Source organism: Callorhinus ursinus, unplaced genomic scaffold, assembly GCF_003265705.2.
Source record: "Callorhinus ursinus isolate GAN/ISIS: 27379988/994484 unplaced genomic scaffold, GSC_fseal_2.0 scaffold3, whole genome shotgun sequence".
NCBI classification, from domain to species: Eukaryota; Metazoa; Chordata; class Mammalia; order Carnivora; family Otariidae; genus Callorhinus; species Callorhinus ursinus.
In genome coordinates this window covers 84,750,149-84,766,867 of record NW_027397065.1, presented here as the reverse complement: position 1 = coordinate 84,766,867, position 16,719 = coordinate 84,750,149, and the positions used below count along the sequence as shown (strand labels likewise).

Below are 16,719 nucleotides of genomic sequence, written 5' to 3'. Positions count from 1 at the left end.
AAAGAAAAGAGCAAAACTCTACCCCAAAGTGAAAAATGTGCTTTAAATGTAAAGACATAGATAGGTTGAAGTAATGGGTATTAAAAGATGTGCCATGTAAACAGCAAAAGAACACTGGGGTAACTATTAATGTCAGATAATAGACATCACAACAAAAGTATTACCAAGTTAAAGGGGGACATTTATAATGACAAAGGGTCAATTAATCAGAAATGTGTACGCCTCCAAGCATAAATGTATATGTCCAAATGACAGATCTTCAAAATAAAAATACACATTACTAATTGAAAGCAAAAATTATATCATGGTATTGTGAGATTCATAATGTATATAAATGTAATACATACGACAACTTTAGCATACAGAGATTAATCTACCCATAAGTTTGCCAGATTCTTTGTATTTTATGTAAAGTGGTATGGCATTAACAATAAGTAAGCTGTGAAAAGATAAAGATGTATGCTCTAAACCCTATAAAAACTACTTAAAATGTAAAGTGAAATAGTTTAAAAACCAATAAATAGATTAAAATAGAATTCTAAAAAATATTTATTTTACACAGAAATACACACATACCCCCACTCTTCACATGCCTTTTGCTTTTGGATGATGTATCTACCAACCTGTAAGAGAGGCCATCTTTCATAAGGTAAGTGCTTTCTTAGTTTTTCTAATATAAAATTAGTTCTAATATACAATTAGTTGTAATTTTGGCCAATTATTACTCATCATTAACTGTTGTTGTAATACAAGTGTACTCCTTTCTGTAGCTAGTTTAGGAAATCTTCACAGTGTGGTTTGTCCTGGTTTGTGGGTTTTGTGGATCTGGGTTTTTTTGTTTTGTTTTGTTTTTTAAATTCAAATTAGTTAACATACAGTGTACCATTAGTTTCAGGGTAGAGTTTAGTGATTCATCAGTTGCATATTTTGTGGATCTGGTTTTTTCAGAGGGGTCCAGTTTTCATATCCAGGCCTTCACAGAAAATAACCCAGTCAAATTCTCCCTTTCCTGAAGATCCTCATAAAAGTTCTTGGAATTCTGAGATTTTCTGGATGAGCCCTACCAGAGAGAAATCTAAGCAACATTAATATTCCTAATATTTGTAAGGAAAAAAAGGAGTCAGATTCATTGGGGAACCAATGCTCTCTCTCACACACACAAATGATCTGATGCCATTTTGTGACCATGCCTTTGGATCTAGTGACCATTCCTATGAGCACTGCCCCAGGTACTATGAGCTTGCCGTCTTGCCACTGCAGCAAGAGGGGTCACATGTTATGCTTACTCACTTTGGGTCCCTCCAGTGGACTGCTAGAATTATGGGCTCCCTGCATCCTGCATTGGTGCAGTTGGCTTCTTTAGCCTCAGTCAAGTCCCTACATTGGTCTTACTAATGTCATCTTGAAATCTTGTCAAGAGTCGTTAAAAAAAATTAGCTCTTGCCACCTAACAAATGTGCATACAATGATTGCTAAATCAATCCTTGAACTGGATTTTTAAAAATCCAAACCATTAAAAAAAACCCAAAAAACCCTTTGTCCTGGCTTCTGGATCCTGGCAAGTATAAATGAATTCAACAAGCATTTGGATGTGCACACTGCAAAGTATGAGGCTAGGCATGGTCTTCCTGGCCCTAAAGGATGTTATAATTCAATACGGAGTGTGCAAATGGAGATAAGAATTGACATAAAAACAACTGTTATAGTTGAATATCAAATGAAAGAAACAATTAAGAGGTGATTGGCGTAAAATGAATGAGACAGCACAAAAGATAAGGAGGAGTAAGTGAGGTGTCCCAAGAGTAGATAGCTCGTGAAGATTGGACAGAATTTTAACAGAGGGAGATGGATGATGTGGAGAAAACAGCGCAATCAAAGACACAGAGGGATGAACTCAAGTGACTTAGGCTCAGTAAACAATGGGGTAACTCACAGGAAACTGATCCAGGCTCAGTAAGCAATGGAGTAACTCAAAGGAAAGTGATCCAGGATCAGTGAGCAACGGGGCTGGCTCAGTACATGGTGATAACTTTGGAGATTCGTGGGAGGTAAGGCCAGAGGGATGGGGACCATGTTCTGGAGTGGAGGGTTCTGGATACTGAGTCTGAGGACTTTTTTATTTTTCTTAACATAATTTGCTCCACTAAATAAGTAAACAGTATTTTTTTAGGCCGGACTGTGCCTTGTTTGGGGTTGGGCTTTAGGAAGATAAATATGGCACCAGTTTGTATTGGAGGAATTAGAGATGCTTACAATGGAACTGAGGTTTTAATACCTAAGCTGGGCTCCTCCTTTGTCCACATGGAAGGGTTTCCAGAGCAATTACTCTTCTTCCTTGCCTGTTTTCTTGAGGAGAGGACCTCCACCTTGAACGATGGAAACGACTTGAAGACTCAGAATGTCAGATGCGGGGGCCCACAGCGGTGATGAACACTCAGGAAAGAGAGCCCAAACCGTTGCTTCCATGCAGTTCATCAGTGGATTGGGACTCCTCGAGCCTTCTTTCTTTCCTCTTTGATTCACGAAGATTTATGGAAACTTTTCATGTGCCAGGCACTGTATCAGGATTTGGGATAATCTATTTAATTTTTAAGCATCCATTACCTAAGATTATTATTATTATATACCCTATAATATATTCTGTGATAATCGTTATTATCACTTCACTTTATTATTGAGAACACTGAGGCTCGGGGATGATAAGGAACTTTCTATGTCACATAACCAGAGCAAAGCTGAGATCTGGCTTCCAGTATCCTCTCTGGATAAATGAAATACCACACAAAATGCAACTTACTATCTTCCAGTTATCAAGAAGTATCATGTCCCAGCACTTTAGAATACATGCATTAAGTCACAAAACAACCCCATTATTAGGTATTATTATCACAAACTGAGGTGCAGAGAGGTGAAAATTTGCCTAAGGTCCCTTAACAGGTAACTGGTGAGCTGGACTGAGACCTCAGGAAGTGCGGGAACAGGGTAGACACTGGAGTTTGGGTCTATCTCATCTCAAGCCCATGTGTGCAGTGTGTTTGAAGGGGATTCTAATGATCCTCTTCTCCTCGGCCATTCATCTAAGGTCTGCAGAGCGCCTACAGAATGCTAGACGCCTTACATGCTGTGACATTTAATCCTGAACCCTGTGAGGTAGGCATTCTCCTCTCACAGACTGAGAATCCCAGCCTCAGAGCAGAGGTGATTCACCAGGATCATTTGCTAGGAAGTGACTAATTAGAAGATCCAAATCCAAGGGTATCCGATGAGAAATACTGCCTCCTACAAAAAAAATCCATCTTTCATTGGGAAGACCCATGCCTCCCCAGAGTTACCTCAGTTCTCCATCTTGTTCCCCCAGCTGGACCAGGGAAGGAGGGGTTGTCAGCAGCTGCCTTTCTCCTCAGACCCTCCCGGGGTGGCTTCCAGAGTAGCTTTGTCCCTCTCTCACCGAGAGCATTTAATGCTTAGTGTGCCACACTGTGCTCAAAAATATAAAACCATTGAGATTAAAATTATAGCAACTAACTTGTGAGAAAACGTTTATTACATAATGTTCAGGAGGAAAAGTGGCCTGCAAGCAGGTCTGCATAAAAATGGAAACACACATGCCCAGAATCTGGAGTGAAGTGCCCAAAAATGAAGACAGGGTTGACACCTGGGAGATGCGTTTTTGTGTTACATAAGGAGGTGCCACCAGAGATGTGTGGGAACGTTTTCTTTTCATGGACTGCACTCTAGCTGATAAGGTGCTGTTATGAACTGAATTGTGTCACCCTCAAAATTTGTACTTTGAAGCCCGAAGTCCCAACATGACTGTATTCGGAATAGGGCTTTCCAGGAGGTGAGGAAGGCTAAATGAGGTAAGGAAGGCTGAATAGGATGTGGCCCTAATCCAATATGACTGGTGGCCTTCTAAGAAGAGGAAGAGACACCAGGGATGCTCGCCCAGGGACAAGACCATGTGAGGACATAGTGCTAAGATGTCCATCTGCACACCAAGGAGAGAGGCCTCACAAGAAACCAAACTTGCCCATGCTCTGAGCTTGGACTTCCAGCCTCCAGAACTGTGAGAAAAATTCCTGTTTTTGTAACCACCCAGTCTGTGGTGTTCAGTCACGGCAGCCTGAGCTCACTAATACAGGTGCTCTGTATGTTTTTGCTACTGTTTCTAGGAGAGAACGCTCTTTGGTCTTTGTCCCTTTGCTTTCATCAAGTATAGACGATGAATCCAGTGCAGTGTAACTTATCAAATTTCACCCCACCATCTTCGTATCCCACTTGTTTGGAAAAACTTAAAACTGGAGTATGATTCATTCTTGAAAGAGAAACTTTGTGATGTCACAATATATGGCCCGCTCAGGCAGACCCCCACTTAGACCTGCAGTTTGTATAGAGGTGTTTTTTGTTTTTTGTTTTTTTTTAAATGGAATAATCGAGTCATTGATCTTGAGCAGAAAACATAAGTGATTCAGAGTTCATATTTTTTAAAATATCAAAATCACTTTTTACAACAACAATGTACTCAAATCTCAGTTATTAAAATACCCTGGCTTCTTGGAATACTGGAACACCAAAAAGCCCACTTATTGGCTGTGTGATTTGGGAGGAAGCACTCTGAATTTCTCTGAAACCTGCTTTTCTGAGCTAGGAAACATATATATTGCAGGATTGTGATCAAGATGAGCAATAATGTACGTGAAATGTTGGGCAAAAAGCCTGGTTCGTGGAAGACGTGGGGCAGATGCCTACCGCTGTTGTCTTGAAAGAGCAGGAGATGGAGGGTTTTTACAGGATGCAGAGACGCATGGGAGCTGTCCTGGGGCGTGGGGAGACTTCCCCGAGGGCTTTGTCATGGAGCCCGCCGGAAAGCAGAAGTGAGTTTGGCGGAAGCCACCTCTGGCGTCTTGGGGCTCGTCTTGCCAGAGTCACTGTGGTCAGGGCTATTTCTCGTGTGATAATTTGACTTGTCAGGAAACTGAAGGCTAAGAGCCCAGCTGTTTGTACAACTAAAAGTGAAAAGCGAGGTTGATCCAGTGGAGGGTTCTCAAACAATTGTGCACTAAAGCAATGCTTGTGTGAGTGCATTGTGTCATCGAGGATGGGTTTGGTCCTGCTATGACTTTATCTGCTCAGGAAATGAAGATGGGATGGTTGGGATAGGGGATCCAGAAAGGGAGAGTCAGAATGCTTTGCTTGTGGACCAGCTTTGTTTTAGGATTGGCCTCCAGCAGGGACAGAGTTGCTGGGAGAAAAATATTCCTGTCCGTATTGGCCGACCGGGCAAGGCGTTCTCTAGGGGCCATACTGGTCAGAGGCAGGACCATAACGTAGGTGTTGTCGGATTTCGAACAACCTTATTCCTTATTCTGTTGCCCCAAAGCCCAGATGCCCTCCTTGGTGTCCCCAGACCTCTTCAATAATTGTCCTGTCACTTACTGGAACCTCCATTGTGTCTTTCCACCAACTCCTACTTGTGGCACGTTCTTTCATTTAACCCACCTGAGGAGTGTCTTACTTCCTTAGCATAAGGTTCCCTCTCTTGTCAATGGTCCCCAATCTGATGACACAAGGAATCACCTGGAGAGCTCATGTAAAATGCCAATGGCTGAGCCCTTCTTTCAAGAGGACTTGCTTCCTTCCACGCGTCTGGGAGGTGGGGCTTGGGAGTCCACAGTTGAACCAACACTCTGGTCCTTCTGGTTTGTAGTCGGGTTGGGGAATCACAGCTCCAGCAGACTGGAGAGATAATGAGCTCTCATTAGGTACACCAGTTGCAAAGAATGCATCAGCTAGCTCATCAACAACCTCCTTAGAAAACAAAATCTTGGACCAGTTAGAAGCTCTGAGGCCCTTCAGGAGTGGGGGAAGTTGGAGATCTCACCAGCCGTGCTCCGGGCAGTGCAGGAGGGATGCACGACGGACTGGAAAAGCTCTGCTCTTTCACCAGCCACACCAATTAAGAGGGTAATCTGTGAGGTATAGATGGTGACGTCATGGGGACGTCCGTGGTCACTTCTGGATGCAATTCTCTGTTTGTGTTCACCTCCACTCCCCTCTCCCAGGGGCCAGGGCAGGAGGAAATGGGAATTCAGGAAATGTTGGTATCTGTGGGGTGTGGGCTGGGTTGAAGGGTTGGGAGCATTTTGCTGCTCCCAACCCTTTTGGGTGGAAATGTGAGTTGAGAGAATCTCCTTTAAGAATAAGTTAGGAAATTCTCATTCATAAGAACAATGACAATAATTCATAATATTAGTAGTAGTAATAAACAACTCAGTGTTTTCTACCTTACTTTCTGTGCTGAGCAGCACAGCACAACCATGAGGCCAGAAGTGTGATTTCGCTGGTCCCGGCAGCCTGCCCACCTGCAGAGGGCCCTCCATCTAGGCTCACACCATGCCAGAAATGCTGCCATTAGATACTCCATACTGCCATAGACACTGTCCACTCATTCATTCAATTCAATCACAGTGCGTCTGATTCAGGCAGCAGAACCCCTGCGCTGGAACCTACCCTCCAGGACTGACCCCTACAGCCTTCCTCCCCGTCTCTACAAGCCCCAGAAATATCGGGGGTCCCAGCCTTGAGAATTCCCACTGTCTCTTGGACTACTCCTGGCACCTGCAAATTGCCCACAACCCTGTGTCTTGATTCTATTTTAGAAACCATGATTACCCCAAAATTACACAGAACAGAATCCATCTTTCTAGACTTCGCCTCTTAGCCTGAAATGAGTGGTTGAAAAAAAGTTTCTGAGGCGCTGGTCCCGCTGCCGGGCAGAGGGGGCGTCCATGCTCCACAACAGCCTTATTTGCTTTGCAAGGAGACCAGCATGTTCTTATTCCAGATAACATGCATTACACTCTCCCTTCCTTAACCGATTCTCCACACTTCCCACACACTGTCTTTTTATTTACTTTTTTAACCCAAAAGAATACTGTGTTCCCTGTTCTCCTCATATTCACGTTGGAGGAACAACAGCATGCTGTCGGACAGAGGTGGCTATTAATACATTCTGGATAACAAGCACACAGCTCAACCCAAGGCTCCCTCGGGGAAATAGAAGGGAAAGAGATAATGCCATGCTGGGGAGGTCGGGGGAGGAATAGCTCAGCTAACCCGTCACACAAACATTAAAAATAAAATTAGAATAGATAGCCTATGATTCCTCAGTGAGGCAGAAGCAAAAGAAATTGAAAATATTATTCCTAAGCGCTGATGGCTTGTCTCCAAAGAATGGCCTCTTTTCTTCCATCTGATTACACATCCTTCCCAAAGGTCAGCCTCACGCTAGTCCAGAATCAAGATGCGCAGGGCCTCGGTTCTTCTCTCTCTGGCCAAGGTGGGCAGTTCCATCAACCTGGGGGTCGGAGGTCAGTGATGAGGTGCTGGGGAGTTCTGGAATAGGCAGGCTGTTTGACCTTCCAGCTGGGATGTGTAGCACCAATTTGTGTTGAAGTTTCTATACTGTGGTAGGCAGAGCCCAGGCCCGGGAGGCAACCTGCCTATTTCCGAAGTCCAGCCCTACCTTTTACTAGCGCTTGTCAGTTGCCTTACTTTTCGGTGCCTCAGTTTGCTCATCTGCAGAATGGGAGTAAGTAAGGTAGACTCTAGTGTATAAATTTGTTGGGAAGCTTAGGGGAGCGGATGCGTATAAGGTCCTGAAACAGGGCCGAGCACAGAGATGTTATGACTGTTAGTTGCTATTATTATGTTTACCGCTTTAGAGAGCCTGAAGCTCATTTTACTAAGAAGCAACATGATTTGGTGGAAAGGGCTTTAGGGCAGCACACCGGCAATCTGCAGCCTAGCGTCTGCTCTGCCCCAGTGCTCCGTGTGTGTGGAGTGTTCCCTGACCTTCTGGATCCCACGCTGTTGACCTGTAACCTGGGAGCACAGACGCCTGGCTTATGTGTGGATTTCTCTGGATTGCGGTAAAGATAACATTAGACGCAAAATGCCCATGATCTGAGCAGAACTAACGAAGTATAATTTCTCTACTCCCGATCTCTGACTTATCTTCCTTTCCTTCCTGCAAAGTGGATCAAATCCAATTCGGGCATCAAACTGGGTTATAAACGGTCACAGAGATGTTAACTCATTGGACTGCACCACCAGCCAGCTCCCTGGACCCTGTGTTCTCTGGATTACTAACAATTTCATGAGTTCGTTACGGAATCCTATTTCAAATTTATGTTGGTGTCTCTTATGCGACGTATATCAAATATCAAATACATCCCTTGTCACCATCTGACACAATGTATACTTACGTGCTGTTTGCCAGAGAATGACAGTACACCTCCTTCTCATTCTGGAATGGGAACTTCATTTATTCCAGGGATTTCTAGGGCTGGGGGTGTAGGAGAGAGTCAGGCTAGAGATTAGAACTGACCCTTTCCCGGGGATGGGGAGAGGGTAGCATATTTACAGCAGGCCCGTTGGCTGAGCTGAACCAAATGAAGCAAAGGAAAAAGGTAAAAAGCTACTCTGACCTCCATTGACAGGACACCTGCTCAGGGGAGGAGAGCAGGGGAAACCGCAGAGTCAGCCCAACGTGTGCTGTGCCGACCACGGAGACTCGTATTTATTTAGAAGCAGGTTGGCTTGAGTTCATCTGGTGAGAATGACATCCCCCACTAGGGCCGGCATTGTGCCTTCTATCTCTCATTCATCAGCTAATTCCTACCAGTGCTGTGTCCTGGGCTTGTTTTGTTCCAAGTACATCTTTTCTCCCCCTCCGCGAAATGGAGCAGAGTTGACAAGAAGTTCTGATAATTACTCCCTGAACAATAAATCACTCTGCTGCTGAACTGTGTTCACTCAACGTGGGGCATGAATATGTTTCAAGGGAACCTCTCTCAAGACAAATGGCACCAAGTGCCATGGTCACAACTCAAACAGATGTGCCGACAGGGCTGTCTGGAGGCTGGTGCGGATGGCCAGGCTGGTGGGAGCGTTCGAGAATAGCTACCGTGGCGGGTCTGGACAGAGAGAGGGAGGGACTCTGTTGCTGCTTGTCCATGGGAGAAGCGGAGAGACAGGCACAGAAAAGAGGGTCTTAGGGGTTTGCTCATGCATTCATTCCTTCCCTGGCTCATCAGACCCGCTGCCATCCGGCCGGCACACGGCCATGTGGGTGATGGGTGTTTGTAGCCAGCGTTGGTCTGACAGGTCTGTTCTGTTGCTGTCTTTGCTTTTCCAGATGGTAACTATTGTGAGGATTGCCCCATTAATAGAATGTTGTCGAGGGCCCACTATTTTCTAAGTACGATGGAAAGTACTGGAGGTATAAAATGAATGGCCTGGGGCTTGTCCTCAGGAAATAGACAAACCAGGGTGGGGGTGGGGGGGGACATAGCCGCTTAACTTTTTTTTAAAAGCTTAAAATTGATGGTAGTAGAAGTAGCACCAAGCCCAGTGTGTGAAGAACCGAGAGAGGCTTTGAGATGAGGACACGTGAGTGGGACTGCTGAGGAAGGAAAAGGGGACACAGAATCACAAGCGTGTGGCCCATCGGGGAAGTGGCAGCGATGTAGGTGGGTCAGTGTAGGGAGCACCCGTGGGGCATGAGCTGTGTCTGGGAGAATGACAGATAGCATAAAGGAGTTTGGATTGACTCTTGTGATTCCCTTGCTAAAATTTTAAGCAGTAGATGATGAGATGATAGTTGCAACCCAGAAAAACTTTTCCAGCTTGAGACTAGAGTAACAGAAGGACAGGAGAGGGAGACCAGTTATGGAACACTAGTCATTCATTCATTCAACAAATATTTTTTGGATGCCTGCCATGTGCCAGGTGACAGCCCAGGTCCTGGGGGTATAGTAGTGACCCAAACAGCTTACAACGAGAGAGTCCAGTTTAAATAAATAGACATCAAAATAAATATATATTTACAAATTGTGGTGAAGGCTCTGGGGGGGGATTTCGTGATGTCACAGTTAAACATGGAGGGGGAGGGGCTCCACCTCAAGGGGTGACCAAGGGAAGGCCTCCTTAGGCAGCGACATTTATTCGGGGACCAAAGGATGAGCAGGAGTCATCCTGGCTAGTCTGCAAAGCAGGTCTGAAATCAGGGAAATTTGCTGGGAAGCTGGTTCAGTTGTCCCTGGCAAGGAAGAGGCTGTGGCATTGGAAATGTGGGCAAGACAGCTGATTTGAGATGTGCTTTGCAGACAAAGTTGGTAGAATCTCAGCAATCTGGGTGAGAAGAGATGAGCCTATGAATCAATTCAGTGGGAGGCAGTGTGGATTTGAAAGAGGTTTAGAGAGGAAGATGCAGAGAGCTTGATGATGAATGGGACGGGAGGTGGGTCACGAAGGGCAGAGCCTAGGATGCTTTCTGGTTTTCTGGCTCGGTAACTTGGGTGGAGAGAGAGGCACAATGAACCATAGACAGGAACGGGACTGACCATTGCGTCAGTCCCAAGGTGTGTCTGAGAAACGCATGACTCCTACAGAGAGGTATGTCTGTCTATCTGGTAGGCACACAAGGCTTGGGCTGGGAATTGTAGCCTATAGGAACCAAAGTATGAGGGTAAATGAGTTCACCCAGAATGTGTATAAAATTTGGGCAACACCACTGCTGAGCCAGGTGCTGGAATGTGAACTAGTCCTGTGGTGCTAAGTACGACCCTTTCTTGAATGTGAAGGTGAAAGCAAGTCAAGAACAGTGGCAAATTAATAATTGCATCTTGATATCTTTCTTTACTTCCCAGTGACCCAAACGTGGGGGACAGGCTTAATTTGATGCAATTTCATCATTTTCATTGAAAGCCCAGTACCTAATTAATGCTTCTCTCTGGGGATTGAGATTAGGAAGAGAGGGCTGAGGGGAAAACTTTACTTCTAATGTTCTAACATTCTTTTTTTTTTTTTTTAATTTGTGTTGCAGCAACCAAGTTTACTTACTTCGTATATACACAAAAGAGTAGAGTGCTTTGAAATACTCAGTTACAATAGATTGGGTTTCCCCCTCACATGTTAAATAAAACACACCTGCCGTGAAAATGGAAATGTGTCCATCTTTCATACATATCAATTCTTAAAGAAGGAAAGAAATGACTCCCCCACGGCATCAAAGTTTTGGTTCTTGAATTGGCTGCTACAAATGAGGTCTGGTGAATTGGAGATGACCGGAGAAGAAAAGGCCGGGGTGCTCCAGACTCCTTGCCCACAGCCTAGGGCTTGTTCAGGGGTATCTCCTCTTTCCAGAAATGTACTGAAATGTGTTCCCAACATGCGGAGGGCTTCCTCTGAGGCCACAGATTGTAGAATTCTTTGGGTGACAATGGATTTCGTGGGAGTAGAGGGGAAGTAGGAAGCCTTGCTAAGAGTGGCTATCGACAAGATTCCACCTTATCCTGGACCCAGGGAGATCTGCTGCACATCGACACTCTCGCAAAGAACATTTCCCAGCTGTCTCTGTGCGTTCGAGTGGCTTGTTGAAAAACAAGAAAAGGGCTCATGGCTGCGTATGTAATGATTTCTTTCCCAACGAAATCTGGAGAACACTCAGATCTTTTCTTCTTTTATGGAGGATCATTGATTTGTTTGTGACTCAGGGAAACTTCCCCGCCAGACTCATTTCTCTGACTCTGCTCAGGTTGGTGGTGGTTTTCTTCTTGGATGGGGGGGGAAGGGGGCGGGTCAGGGATTGTTTTGATGATCTCATTCCTTCTACAGATTGAGGGAGAATATTCAAAGATTGTGGCTGATTACAGAGTTCCTTTTGCTATGGTTAACACGCAGGAACATTCTTAAAGAAAGACAAAGTGTGCTAATGAGATTCTTTTAAACAGCAAGATAAAAGGAGTTTTTGCAGAAAGAAACTGGAAAATTGGGTTTACCGTTGAAGAAAAGAGGTAAAAACGCAGGCCGTCATCAGCCCGGATGCAGCTGGAGTCCAGGATTCTCAGATGTGACTGTTAGTGGTGCTCTGCATTAGTTCAATTGCACGTTTTATGCCTAAGCAAAAGAAAACTGAACGAAGCCACTTTAAAAGAAGATCAGGGTAAGGAAAAGGGGTTCAGGCCAATGAGAGCTGTCTTTTCTCTTTGCGACCTCTGCTTGTCCTGCACCATTTCGCTGGGCAGGCCATTGCCACTGGCCTTGGGGGTTAGCAGTGGGAGGAGCAACTGAAGAGTTACATGAGGCAAAAGGGAAACCAGGCAATTGGTTAACTGGTTTTTTTTTTTTTTAGTTCATCTGTGCCTTTGATTTGTCATACCTCAGATGTATGTTAATAAGTTCGCAGATCTCTACCGTCTGTGTGATAGTGCGCTGGAAAACTGGGGGAAAGAGGAAAAATACATCAAAGAAAACGTCCTTTCCTTCATCTGACAGAGAGATAATTTCATCAAAATGACTCTTAGACGTTTCTGAAACTATTTCAAATGAAGTAAGCTGCTAAGGAGTGCAAGAAGCTGAATGTGGAAGACAGGGAAGGGAGGAAATTAGACGTTCTTTCTTTTATGATTACACACAGGGGTTGAGGGTCGCCCTCACTCCTAAGACATGGGCAGCTTGTGTTGAACAAGGGCAACCAAATGAATAAAGCATCGGTCCCCTCTTTCTGATGATCCTGAATGAGTGCCACTTTGCATGAGCCAGAGTGACAAAAGCTTGCTCAGTCACACAGCTGGTTCAGGAAGCCTCAAGGTCTCGGGCTTATGTAACAGCTAGTTCTGGGGTCACCAGCCTGGGAAGTGAGGTCCATTCAGTGGTGCAAACACTTCCTGGGCAGCTCCTCTCTGGCACGCAGTCTGTTGGATGCTGCAGATTCCGGTTTTCCTCCGTGCGGGTCTCACTAGACCCCATGTATTTTTCCAAATCAGAATCACTTGAACTCCTATTCTGCTCAGCTACAGGAAAATCCATTCTTCTCCCCAGGAATATCTGAGAGGCCTAAGGAATTTCTTAGATGTTTCCCCATGTCTGGGGATTGTCAGCTGCCACCCAGCTCAGGAGCACGGTACGATCTGCTCTGGCGCCGTCTGCTCCAGCACGGTCTATACCGGCTGTACAGCAGTTTGCCTCCTGCGGTGCTGAGAGCTGCCTTCCCCAATTCCTCAGGCTCTCGTCCATTGTGACCTTTAGCCAGTATTTCTTGAAGTTGAAGGTGCCTGGCCACCACACACACATACCCCAGTGACAGTGGCAACTTCTGCTCCCTTCAAAGGAATTGCCAAACCCCCCAACTGCTCTTAGAGTGTTTCTACTTCATGTTTCCCTAAAGAAGTGTCAATGAAATGATATAATCCATCATCGGCATTTCCCCAAATGTATTATTTAACCTAAAATGACCCCATGAGTAGGACATCAGCCTGCATTGTTCTCAGCCAAGTCTATTTGTTTCCTTTCTGTAGACTCTCTTGGGCTGGTTCCTTCATTCCGGTACCCCTGGGCTTGGAGTTCTCTCTCCCAGGGGAGATTTCTTGAGCTGGAACCCTGGCACACACTGCCCTGCAGGACCGGTGATGGTTATATCGGAGAAGTCTGAATCCACACAGAGGAAGGAACTCTTCTGAAGGAGTGGTAACATCTGCTGAGATTGAGTTCAACTAACATCACAAACATGTCCATACCCAAAAGGAGCACTTGGACTTCTCCTTGTAAAGCATCTGTGGTTGAGGACTTCACAGTGATAAGCGGACAAGCTGTGTGTTGGCCTCGCCAAGAGATGTGTGGGGGTGGATAAGTACGCCAAGTTGGGGTCCTCTCAGTTTCTCATTTTGGTCTCAAGAGTTCCAACTGTGAAGACTTGTCAGTGGTTGCAAATGGCCAGGCCAGCCATGGAACCCAGTGGGTTTATGTGCTTGACCAGTCCCGGCCCGCTTCACCTACCCATGTGTCTGGTATGGATCCTGATCTGGGGGACTAAGTCATAGGTGCTGCCAGAGGGCAGCACCTATGAAATCCAAGAAGTGCTGAACAACAACAGACTGGCTCACGGTCAAAGAGATAGGGCTCCACAGGGGAGTGGTCCACACGGTGTTGCCCGCTGCAGCGTTAGCCTCCAACCCTCTGGCAAATGTTGCCAAGTCCTCCTCCTTGACCCCCTTTCTGTTCTGCTTTGGGGAGTCTTCAAACTAACAGCCCCTATGGTCATGGCCAAGTCTTGGTTGCTTCCCCGTTGCCATCAGCCGTGGCCAAATCCTGATCCGGCCTGGGCACGTGGCCTTCGCTGCTGCTGGTACCAGCCCTACTTTCAGTCTTGCTACTGTGCCATTGTGGCCACCTGTGCTGGTCTGGACAGGACTGCCCCTTGCCCCGCTCAAGATGCCTCTACTCTTCTGGGCTTTCCCTTCCCTCCTCCAGAATAGGTTACAAAAGGTCTTCCTCCCCACTATTTCAGTGTTTGCCCACTTGACTTCCCAGGAACTAGGGCACTGGGGTGTTTGTGCCCTGAGCCTGAGTAGGACAGATCTCACCCTGGTCCTTTCGGAGCTCTTGCTGCATTTATTTAGAGAATTAGGAAGATTGCCAGCACAGAGCCAAGCAGTGGTTCAGGCTGTTCCCATATTGTAATGCCTTATGAGCCAACATATCAATTGCTGCCTCTTTCAAAGCATATTGTAGTCTTCTGTTTTTGGCAAGATTCTTGCCAGAGTCCTGTACCATCTCCAAACAGCTTCATGAATCACCCTGTGGCGTTGGTCCACAAAGCAGCACACGCTAATTGCTGCATTCTATGCTAACTGTAGGGTACTGTATCCGAGATTTAGCTTGTATTTATGGTCCCAGAATAATTAATTTATGCAATTATTCACTCACTGAAGGAGCACTTACTATAAATCTACTACGGGCTAGGGCAAGTATAAGGAGGGTGCAAAGAGATTTGAGACATGGTTCCTATCTTCTAGTCGTTTCTGATCCAGATGGACCAGTTCACACTGAAATATGTGAAACCATCTCTGCCTCCATCCTCACTAGCAGTGTGAACTTGGGCAGATCTTTTAAAGCATCTGGGCCTCAGTTTCCTCAGCAAAATGGAAATTAAAAACACTTGTGATAGGGTACCTGGCTGGCTCAGTGGGAAGAACATGCGACTCTTGATCTCGGGGTTGTGAGTTCGAGTCCCACGTTGGGTGCAGAGATTACTTGAAAAAAAAAAAAAAGCTTAAAAAGGAAAAAACCCACCTGTGATGTGTGCCTCCCTGGATGACGGGGCAGAGCATGTTTGAGGTAGTCAGCAAGAGAGCAGAACTGGACTGAATGGGGCATGATGGCAGATTCTCGGGGACAGTCTCGGGAGGGACTTCTTAACCATCCAGGGTGACTGCCAGAAGCATGCTGCTTCACCCTGCAGCGAGCTCTCATCCCTGCAGGCATTCAGGCTCAGAGCGGCTGGGTCTCGGTGAGATGCTGCAGTGAGGTTGCAGAACTCGCGCTCAATCCCCCGGGAGGCTGTGAAAAACACAACAGATGAATTCACAGTGCAGAGTGGTCTCGTCTCAGCCTTTGATTGGGTGTCTTTTGAACTAGCAGACATTCCTTGGGCACCTGCTACTTCCTGAGCCCTGTGTGGTCTTTCCAGAGGGACTGAGCCAGTGAGGAGAGCGCTGTCCTTGTCCCCACTGTGGCGAACACCCTGTTGAGTAGAATGCAACGCCGAGTACTGAGGGCGTGGGGACACCTGGCGGCTAAAGCTCTGGGCTTCCACTCTGGAGCGTGGCTCATATGTTCTTCCACATTACTTTAGGGCCAAGGTTTATGGGAAGAAAAAGAATTTTACCAGGCCTCGGAGCAGGAGGGATATCATAAGTGCCTAAGTGAGTGAGCTAGACAGGAAATATAACACCATGTTCTCAAATTTGGGGTGGATGGACCCTATAAAATATTTTGCCCCTCCAGGCTTGGCTTAAACTATTTTTATTACAAAGCTATTTAAACATATAAACATAAAACCAAGTATAATTTTTAAGGATTATAGAGTAGCATATTTATGAATTATATAGGAACTAAACTATGAAACCAATAACATTCACATCTAATTTTTAATTTTCTTTGATGGGTGATGTTTTCCTGAAACTAAATTGCTTACAAGGGACTTAAGAATGGGTTTACTGTCCTTTCTTGTCAACTTGCCTGATGACTTTCCCCAAGATGGACCATCGGTTGAGTGACGGTCAATGTGGAAGTTGAGCTGCATGATTAAAATCATGGGTGTGAAAGCCTGAGGTTGCCACTCAGGACTTATGTGGCCTTGGACAAGCTGCTTCACTTCTCTGTTCCTTGCTGTCCTCATCTGCAAAATGAGGGTGAAATAGTAAGTCTTACCCCTTGTGGTTTTAGTCAGAATTAAAGGATGTGAAATATGTATGTAAATAAATAATTATACAAAGCACATGGAAGAGTATTCGGTACAGAGCATTAAGCAGGTGCACTATTAGTATCAATCATGATTGTTTAAATGTTCTTTTTAAGTTATGATCTTATTTTATATCAATGATGCATTATCTCGGTAAGTCAATTAATGAAAAAGTGGCCCCAAATATGATGATACAAAGTAAAGATAGCACGTAATGAAAGAAGTCATCACTGCACATTTGTCACTATGCTCATTGCCAATGAATTGTCCCGAGAAGGTGAACCAGATCCCATTCTGTCCCCACGTTTCTCTGTTCAAACTACTGTGAAATCTCTGTGTGGTCTTCTGCGCGGGGATTTGGTCTTCACCTTGCACAGATATCAACACGAGAACAGGTGCACAGCCTAAGATCA

At 45.5% G+C, this 16,719-nt stretch overlaps 1 long non-coding RNA gene across 1 annotated transcript in view; it reads left to right on the top strand.

Annotated features, from left to right (window-relative positions):
• Positions 1-16,719, top strand: part of LOC141372414 (uncharacterized) — a 28,352-nt gene that overhangs the window by 4,419 nt on the left and 7,214 nt on the right. The window contains exon 2 of the long non-coding RNA XR_012377647.1: positions 563-649. This is a non-coding gene — a long non-coding RNA (uncharacterized lncRNA). The remainder of the gene's footprint in view (positions 1-562; positions 650-16,719) is intronic.